At 50.2% G+C, this 9,588-nt stretch overlaps 1 pseudogene; it reads right to left on the bottom strand.

Annotated features, from left to right (window-relative positions):
- Positions 1 to 680, bottom strand: part of LOC105743697 — an 8,594-nt pseudogene extending 7,914 nt beyond the window's left edge.
- Between the last annotated feature and the right edge of the window lie 8,908 nt (positions 681 to 9,588).

Here is a 9,588-nt window from a genome sequence, read left to right as displayed (position 1 = left end):
AAGATTGTTCTCTGCCTTGTGCCACTCTGCCTTGGAGCCAGCTGAATATGGACTGAAACATTCCAGTAACTGTGAGCTAAATAAACCTTTCCTTCCTTCGTTTTGAGTATCAGGTATTTGCCCCAGCAACAAAAGGAGAGCAACTAAGAGAACAGTGAAGTCCAGAAGTAGGGCAAGCAGAGCACACTGCTCCCAGGTTGGCCTTTATGTCCTGCAGTCCGGCCCAGAACCAGGTCCCCACTGACTCCTTGGCCCATGGTCAGCAGGATCCTAGGCGCTGTCTTCTTGCTATCTCTCAGGACCTCTCTCCAAGAGTAGCATAGAATTGTCACTACTGGGACCTCTTTGTAACTTCATAGCAAGGAGACAGCAGAGAGCCAAGTAGGGCAGACAGGAGGCTGACGAGACACAGCTGATCCTAGTTCTATGCCATCCTGTCTTCTTCAGCTTACAAACAACCTTTTCCCTCTTCCATCCTGTCATCCTTTCCCCAAGTTACCTGCCAGATCAATGTCACTGGTATCTAAAATCCAGCAAATTACATTGTATGGATTCTCCGGTGATGTGGGTGCTCTCCTGGGTGCCTTCAGAATGGTAGCCACACATGAGGCATGGAGGATGGGCCAAAGGCTGTGTCCAAGCTCGGCAAGATGCCAGGGGATGGCTGATGTGTGGTGCATGGTAGCGTTCTCTTTGTTTGGTGTCATGAATTGTCCCTGCAGGAGTCCTGGTCCGCAAATCATGGGGTACACTTGGGCAAGGCCCCCTCCCTTTAGAGTTAGAACATCCACCATTGCCATCTTTCTCATGGTCTGTGCTTCTAAAATTTCTTGAAAAAGCAGGGCCCTACTCGCCAAACGGCCATCAGAAAAGCAGACCAGAAGGTGTCTGTATGGTGACCCTTTGATAATTGGCAACAATACCTTTCCCCTTTCATACTTTCCAAGAATTCTAATGGACCATCAAGTACCAAATCAGGCCCACTCGACCGTCCTTAAATGCCCTACCTTTCATCTTCCTCCATGTTTAAATCTTGCCCGTCTCAGTGCAACGAAATCTGCACCCTCCTCTGCGGTTTGCAGAAGAGCCCACGGTGGTTTTGTGTCCTGGTTTCAATTTAGGGTCCTCTCTCCTCTAATCACCAGATGCCAGTACGTTTTCTAATAATTCCCATTTTGCCAGTTTCTGAGTTAACAAACTTCCTCCGCCCCGGGTCTGAAGCTCTGCCCAGCGTGGTAGCTGAGACACTTCAGTTTTAATTAGGAGCCTTCTTTCTAAGCCACGAAGGAAGCCAAAATAGCAATTAGCTTCATGGAAACCCTGTGTAGCAGGGTTGCTTTCTCTCTCGAAGGTGCCTAGAGCCTGTGCTGGGTCAGGCATCCCATAGACTTCCTTCCTTGTGGATGGTTGTACTGTGTCCCCCTGTTGAGGCTCCAGCCACTCCCCAGCTGTATGCCAGGGATTTCTGTGCAGTATCAGTGCATGGTTTGTGTCTGTGCAAAATCCATGTGCCACAGACTCCTCAGACTCCTTCTCTGTAGGGCAGCTGCTGCTCTCAGAAAGAACAAACTGGGGCTGGGGATTTGGCTCAGTGGTAGATCGCTCACCTAGCAAGCTGGAAACCCTGGGTTCCATCCTCAGCACTAAAAACAAGAAATGAACCTCACGTAAAATACAACACAATAAAAAACAATAAAATGAAGAAAGAAATAAACTATATCTTTGTTTGTTTGTTTGTTTTTGGAAATGCAAATTCCTAGACTGGTTTTCAGTTCTGAATTGGCCTTTGAGCTCCTTGCAGTGAGAGCCATTGGCTGGGCAGTCTAGGTTAATTGCTTGTGCCCTGGGGGCCTCTGCTTAGAGCAACCTTCCATCTCTTGAGTCTTGGGTACCTGCTGCCAGCCTGCTCTGAGGTACCTGCTTACTCTGGGGTGCAGTGGCAGCCAGCATTGTCCTCATGGCTGCAGGTATCCTAGCTCATGAAGCCTTGAGGGCAAAATATTCCCAACTCTGTCTCACTAACCTTTGCAAGCCTTTGCCTACGGTCTTTTTTTTTTTTTTTTTTTTTTTTTTTTTTTTTTTTTTTTTTTTTTTTTTTTTTCCCAGAACCGGGTATTGAACTCAGGCCCTTGTGCTTGCCAGGCAAGCGCTTATTCTACTGAGCCATCTCCCTGGCCCCTACAGAGTCTTATTGCTAATCCCTATAGAGCAAGAAGAAACATGGGGGAATGAGATGTTTACCAGAGGCCAGTGCTCAGGAGGAAAGGAGGAGCGCCCCTCCTTGGGATGAGAAGTTGGGTCTCCGTGCACCTCTGGCCTGCCTGGCAGCTGACACAGCTGTGTCTGGAGTATGAGGCCAACTGCACAGCTGCAGCAGCCCTGGAAGGAACTGGAACCTGTCCTCTGAGCATGCTTCCAACTGCTGGGTGGCCAGTCCTCCCCTGAAGCCCCAGTGGCTTCACTCCATGCCTGCTTCTGGCAGGGATGTGGAAAACACTTGCAGTTTAGGACATCCCTGACCTCCCAAGTGCATTTCTGAGCTCAGCTCCAGCCTCTCTGTGCCTTACAGCCAAGAGTGGTGATTGTGCACAGAGGTGGATCCCTCTTCTTCCATTACACACAGCGCGCACCTTCCAAATAGGGTTGGAAGTGAGCACATTTCCAATATCCATAAGCAGGCATTGTGTGATATGGAACAGAAGACATTTGCTTCCCTTAGACTTCTGCAAAAGTGTTTATTTTTACAAACAGAGTCCATCAAACTGCAAATTAGCATGCACATGGCTCTTCCTGCTCCCTCCACCCGTCTGGCTCCTGTGAAGAAATTACACCCCTTCCCAGCTTGTCCAAACTGTTAGCACACAATCCCGCTCCTGTTTGCTTGGTGTCAATTTAATATTGCATTAATTAGACAATGAGAGGGGCAAAAATGTTAGTGAAAGGACCTTTGGTAAGAGTCAAGTTGATTATAAATGGCTCTTTCCAATTTGAAAACAGTTTGTTTGGTTTTACCCTAACATAGAAATGTTGTTGATTAAAGTTTTCAACTCTACCTAATGATGTAAGTATTTATTTCAACTCAGAACTGCAAGAGAGGCATGTGACTCCCCCACAGTCACTGTGAACCATCTCCAAGGAAAGAGGACCTCACAGCTCTATTTGTAGCATGCAGAAGCATTAAAAAAAGGATGAAGAATAAAAAAATTAATCTGATGAGCCAGGCATGGTGGTGCACATCTGTAATCCCAGTACTCAGAAGGCTGAGATGGGAGGATTGCTAAAATTTTGAGGCCAGCCTGAGCTACACAGTGGGTTCAAGGACAGCCTGAACTACATAGCAAGATGCTGCCTCAAGAAACAAGCAGACAGTGGGCTGGTGAGATGGCTCAGTGGTCTAAAGCACCTACTTAGAACAAGCTTAGCTAAAGCACAGGGACCACGGTTCAGTCCCCCAGCACCACATGCCAGCCAGCCCAGCCCCCTGGTGGGCTGAGCTGGCCACACACACACACACACACACACACAAATAAATAAATAAATAAATAAATAAATAAATAAATAAATAAAATTTTAAAAAAAAAAGAAAGAAACAAGCAGACAAACAAAATTTAGTCTGTTGGGCAAACCAGCAGCACCCATGCAACAAGATGGGGCTGCCACTGAGATGCAGGCGGGCCTGTCTGTCACCTGACACTGTGCTCAGCTGGGTGCCACTCAGCATTCTGCACTGCAAGGTTGGAGTTGGCTCCTTCTTTCCACCTTGGTTTCCTTGCCTGGGGAAGGGGCACATACCATCACCTTATCTCAAGCTTATCAGCAGAATCTGGCTTGGGGGTTGGTTTCCAGAGAGCTAGAATGTTTAGATGAAATTGAGCAACCAGAAAATGATCTGGAACTTGATAACAACAGGCTTATGCAAGGGGCTCTTGTCTCTCGGTTTTTATTCAGATCCTTGGCAACCTGGGTACTGTTATATTTAGTAATAATAATTAAACTATTCCATGTGTCCTGGCTTTGTTATGATATACTGCAACACTCACTCTCAAACAGCTCTTAGGGTTAATATACTTTAACAGCTTCATCTGAGAAGGGCTCTAAGGGTTTAAGGGACTTAGGTGCAGCAACCGAGGCCATCCTCCAACCCGTCCATGTCCCGAAAGTCCCCCTGCAGAAGCCCATCCTCAGAATTCCTTCATGGAAATAGCATGAGGATTGCCACACATATCAGATGAAGAGGCTGGTCTGTGGTCTGCCCCAGACCTCTTCCTTGGCCCTTGGCCTCACTAGCTTGCTCAATCAAACCCTTACTTGGCCCAGATTTCCGGAACAAACAGACAAAAATCCAACAGCTCTCAAGCCCTAGGTTTTCCGGCAGAAGTATGAAGACCTTATCTTGTCTTCTGCAACACCAGCTACCTGCTGCCCTGCTAAGGCCTGTGGCATGGCCACACCCATGAGATACTGCTGATGCTGTGGTCCATGATGCTGGCCTCAGTAACAGTATCCATCCAGTGTCCCCTGGTGGGGACAGTGCTCTTGCTGCTCCTTTTCCCATCCAATCAGCACCAGCACTTTCCTTCTCTTTTCTGGAGATTCTAATGATCCCAATCACAGTACAGGCACTGCTGCTCTGCCCAGGATTGGATAAGTGAATACAGGAATGCATCCCCTAGAGGGGTGGAAATGGAGCCTTAACCCCAGTTTCAAATGCAAAGGAAGAAGGTATGGACGAATCAAATAAATCAAGCCACATTATTTAAACATCAGTGTTTGAGATTTTCATCTGGATTTCTGAAGGGGATCTTTCCAGAGCCCAGCATCTACAAAAAGTCAAAAAGGCATTAAGAAATTAATTTATGTGGGATTGTTAGAGAGTTGGTGCTGCCACTGTCCTCTTCAGAGAGGTCAGACAGCCCTTTGGAATAGGTAGCTCCTCCACTGGCAAGGATCAGAGCCCAGAGCTGAGCCCAGTCTGGTGCCGGAAGCCCTATGGGTGGTGTCACCCCTCACACTTGTGCCTCTTGGTTGGGCAGTTCCTTTCACTGTTTTTCCAGCCCAATCTTTGTCCCCAGCTTGAAATTCAGGTTACACAGCCACTCTTGCCACCCTGAAGGCTGGGTGATGGGACTCGCTTTCCCTTTCTGGGCTTCCAGGGTGCAGGCTGTAAAAGGGAGAGGTGAGACTAAAGGGTTACACTCCGGGACAGAGGAGGTGGGGGACATTCCTAGGGAGTGACACAATCCCAAACAGGCAGATCAAAGGGCTTCGCGGGCCCAACCAGGAGCTCGCAGGTCTGGGCTGGGGTCGTAATTAGCTCCTGCCACCACCTCCCTCCCAGTGGGGCCCCCAGTCCTTCCTGAGCCAGGGCAGTGGGGGAGGGCAGGGAGAGGCCGCCGGGAGCCATGACATCTGGGTTGAACTTTCTGTTAGACATATGCAAAGTTTAAACATTTTAACAAAAAGCAGTCCACTCCGGCTCTCCCAGCACCACTGTGAGAACTGCCCTGTGTGGATCGCTCTTAAAGTATTTGATGAGAGACTAAAAGGCTGACAGGCTAACACTTCACTTCCTTCCAATTAGGGGCCTTTCACATCAAAGGCCCAGGCCCCACTCAGCCCGGCCTACTTGAATGAATTAGGGGACAGAATGAGTCCGGGGCTGCTGCGTCCTGGGCTGGGCTCCGGGGGCTTTAATAAGACGCTGGGGGTCAGCGGGTCAGCGCTCTGACTGGGAGCCCCGGGAACTGCCAGAGTGCTTCAATATGTGTGGTGTTCGTCACACAGCCAGGCTGTCACAGACCCTCCGGGACCCTTCCAGAAGCACCCGCACTGCAGAGTGTGCAGATGGCTGTGGGAGCCGGGCCTCCCCGCAGTGGGTCCCCAGCACTTCAGGGCCCTCACTGGGCAGAGAGCACAGCAGTTCCTAGTCTCCAGCCAGGTCTCAGCAGGTGTGGGGAGCAAGCTCTGCCCCCACTGTGTGCCTTGTTGTGAGCAGAGAAGAGTTTCTTTGGGTTCCAGTATGTTTATCACTTGCCTCCACTTCTACCACACTTTGAACTCCAGCTTGTGGTGTCTGAACAAGCTCGGACCAGTCTGCCCTGGCAAGAAAAGCACCCTCTTACTGGGTCAGGAGAGCCCTTCTGGCTGCCTCACACTCTGCTAAGCTGAGGCAGGAGGATGGCAAGTGTAAACAAGCGCTGCCTTGGTAGTTGAGCAACTTAGTGAGACCCTGTCTCAAAACTTTAAAAAAACTTAAAAAGGGCTGGGGATGCAGCTTAGTGCAGAGGCCCTGAGGTCAGTCCTCAGTAGCTTGATGAAGAGCAGCAGGATGTCATCAGGAGCACAGACTGGGGTCCAGCCTGGCTTCCAGGGTCTACACACACAGGCAAATGAGCACATCTATAAGCATCTACATCCTCTTTGGCAAAACAGTGTGAGCAAGCTGATCTTTGAGATTGAGAAATGATGCTCATGAAGTGCCCATCACAGAATTATACACACAGTAGGTACTTTGTGACAATCACTTTCTACCACCTATTATGTCCTGTCTGTGCCACTTTTCTTGTTTCTGAGACACAATACCTGATACCCATAAGTTGAAGGAGAAAAGGGATTGCCTTGAACCACAGTTCCTAAAGATTTCAGTCCATGCCAGCTGGCTCCAAAGCAGAGGGGTCTGGTGGAGGAGAGCTGCTCAGGGCATGAGGATAGAAGTGGAGAGGAAGGAGGGGCTGGGAGGGAAAGCAGCCCTTTCCAAGCCCCACCCCCAAGACCACCCTTTCTGCAGGCCTCGCCTCCTAATCCCCCATTGTCTAATCACTTGCCAAGCACAGGAGACTCTGGGGGCTGTTTTAAGTCAGAACCCTAACATGCCACATGAAGATTCCCCTCTCCAACTTACCTTTCTTTACACAAAGCAGGATGAGAGGGCTCTGGAGGGTCCTCAAAGAGAAACAATGCTGGCCTTTAGCCACAGAGGATAAGCAGACTGGTGCAGTGTACCACCCCTGGACCAGACAGAGAGAGATGAGCATGTTGGTTCACTGTGTAGGGTAAGGGCTAGCAGCATCACAGAAGAGGATCTTGAAGGAAAAGGGTGCTTGCAAATTGTCCTCACCATGGAAGAAGAAAGGCCAGGGCCCACAGAACCAGGGCAGGACTACACTCCCTGCACAGCCTGTGGAACATATACATACCCGTTCCTGGGTGTCCATGAACACAAGCCCTTCCCACCCCTGGAAAAGCAAAAAGTTGGGATTGTTTCCCCTTCCGACAGGGATGGATGGTGAGAGGCCCACCCCTACTGACATGGTGTGGGACTCCTTAAGACCCAAGCCTTCTACCATCAAATCCAGCTGCATGGGATGACTTAAAGTCTTGCTGAAGATACAAAAGGTATGCAAACAAATAGTGCACTGGAAAGAAGAGCTCACGCTAGGCTAGGTTGCTAGAAACAGCTTCCCAGAGGGTGGGCTCCACACCAATAGCCACCCTTTTGACGACGAAGTCCTGCTTCCCAACAAAAGTTTTGTTTTGGGAACCGGGGATTGAACTCAGGCCTCTGCACTTGCCAGGCAGGCACTTATTCTACTGAGCCATCTCCCTGGCCCCTCCCAACAAACTTCCAAAGACAAAGAGCCAGTGCTCAGTTTGCCTTTAGAAATATTTAAGAGAGCCACAAAATCATTTAATTTATGTCATGGGAGAGGTAGCTGAGGAGTGGAAGAACATTCATTTGTTCTGCTAGAAGCTTTTCTGAAAACTCTGGATCTGTGATGATTTCTATCTAGCTGCCCCCCAATGCCTCAAATGGTCATAGGGAGGGTTTTGGGAAGGTGCATGAATCACTGGGGCATGATTCTCATCACTGGATTTTTTGCCATGTGATGCCAGGAGGCAGGGCCTGGTGGGAGGGGCAGTCCCAAAGGTGTGGCCTGGAGGGCTTCATCTCCCTCCAGGCTCCTCCCTCCTCTCCACTTCTGTTCTCCAAGCCCTGAGCAGCTCTCCTCAGCCAGACCACTCTGCCCTGTACCCTGCCTGGGAGCAATTGACCATGGGCTGAACCATGAGCTCAAATAAAACTATCCTTCTTTCAATCGTGGGTATTTTGTCCCAGTCATAAGAACAGCGACTACAGCAGAGTGCGTCTCCAACTAGCCAGGAATGGTGCACATTTGCATCTCTGCTGTCCAAATGAGAAGCAAGACTGACCAAAGGCTGAGCAGCCTGTCGTAAGTCACACATGTGGTCTCAGATGTGGGTCCCTTGCCCTTTACACTGTGCACTGTTTCCATACTACGCGTCTCACTGCTATACTTGATCCTGTGGCCAGTGATCTCGTAACCTCAGAATCCAGAAGAAGAGGCGGAGTACAGTCACCACCCTCTGCCTTCCTGGCTGGCAGCTGAGGCCAGGTCGCAGCACATTTGGTGACTCTTGTCTCTCATGTACGCTTGATTCAGAGATCCTAAGGGTTCTCCACGAACTCTGCTGTCCTTTGCCATTAATGAACTGGTCAGTGTTTCAGGCCCCACCAATATCTGCCCTGTAGCCAGGAAAGCTGACCCATGACACTCACATGTAAATTGGTACTCATCTCTAACCCTCCTCATCCCACTAGGAAGAGCCCTGGGATCCTTTTGCTGCTCCCCTTTTGTAAGAGAAAACCCAGAGCATATGGAGCCCTGTGACTTCCAGAACCTCTGTGTGCTGGGGAACACTTGGCCCCAAAGAGCTGCAGTTGAAGGGGTGCCCACAGGGACACAGACAGGAAGCAAAGGTGTGCACAAGGGGCTGAATCTGGGCTGGGCCTCGGGGCACCTTTGCGTCCAGGAATCTGTTAGTTGGGCTTGCAGTGCAGTGGGGGCCACTTTAAGGGCATTTTATTGCTCTCAGCCTGCATGCACAGAAGCCCATTCTGTTCAGCTGCGATGTCTCCTGCAAGTGAGGGCCATAGGCAGACATCTCCATCAAGGCCACAGAAAGTGCTGTGGACACAGGGAAGCAAGATTCAGCGCAATGAAGCCCTTCCCTGGAGCCAGACAGCTCAGGGTAAGCCCAGCCCTATATCCCAAGAGCTCCCTGAGCATTGTGCTGTGTACCAGCTATACCTGTAAAAACCTTCTCTTTCTTGATATGCTTTCCTTAAGAGCAGTGACTCCTGGGTCAGGCCTGGAGGGGTGTCTCATGGTATCTGGGGTCAGTAGTGTTCCTGCTGCAGAGGGTTCTGAGGACAGGCTGACTGGGAACCCCAGGGCCACGCACATGCAGCAGACCCTCTGTCTGGCAGGACTTGGGCTATCCCACTTCTCTGTCCTTCTGGTGGCTCTTTAACAGTGAGCCCTGGAGCCTTTCCTTAGACCACACAGCTGGGATCCAAAGGCCTCTCAGCTCCTCTGGCTTTCTAGGCATTGTCATTGATCCCATCTTCTGACCCCACACCCAAGCAGGGTTCCTCGTGGACAGAGATCGGGATCCCCCCCTGCAGCTTGAGGCTTCACACTGGCTTACAGCAGGTACCATTGTGGCACCGTGAGCTGACCTCGGGACCAATCAGCTGCCCTTGGGATGGGGCCCTGGCTCTGAGCA

This window comes from Octodon degus, unplaced genomic scaffold, assembly GCF_000260255.1.
Source record: "Octodon degus isolate 3935 unplaced genomic scaffold, OctDeg1.0 scaffold00151, whole genome shotgun sequence".
NCBI classification, from domain to species: domain Eukaryota; kingdom Metazoa; phylum Chordata; class Mammalia; order Rodentia; family Octodontidae; genus Octodon; species Octodon degus.
Note: the sequence above shows the minus strand (reverse complement) of the source record. Positions and strands in the feature narration are given on the sequence as shown.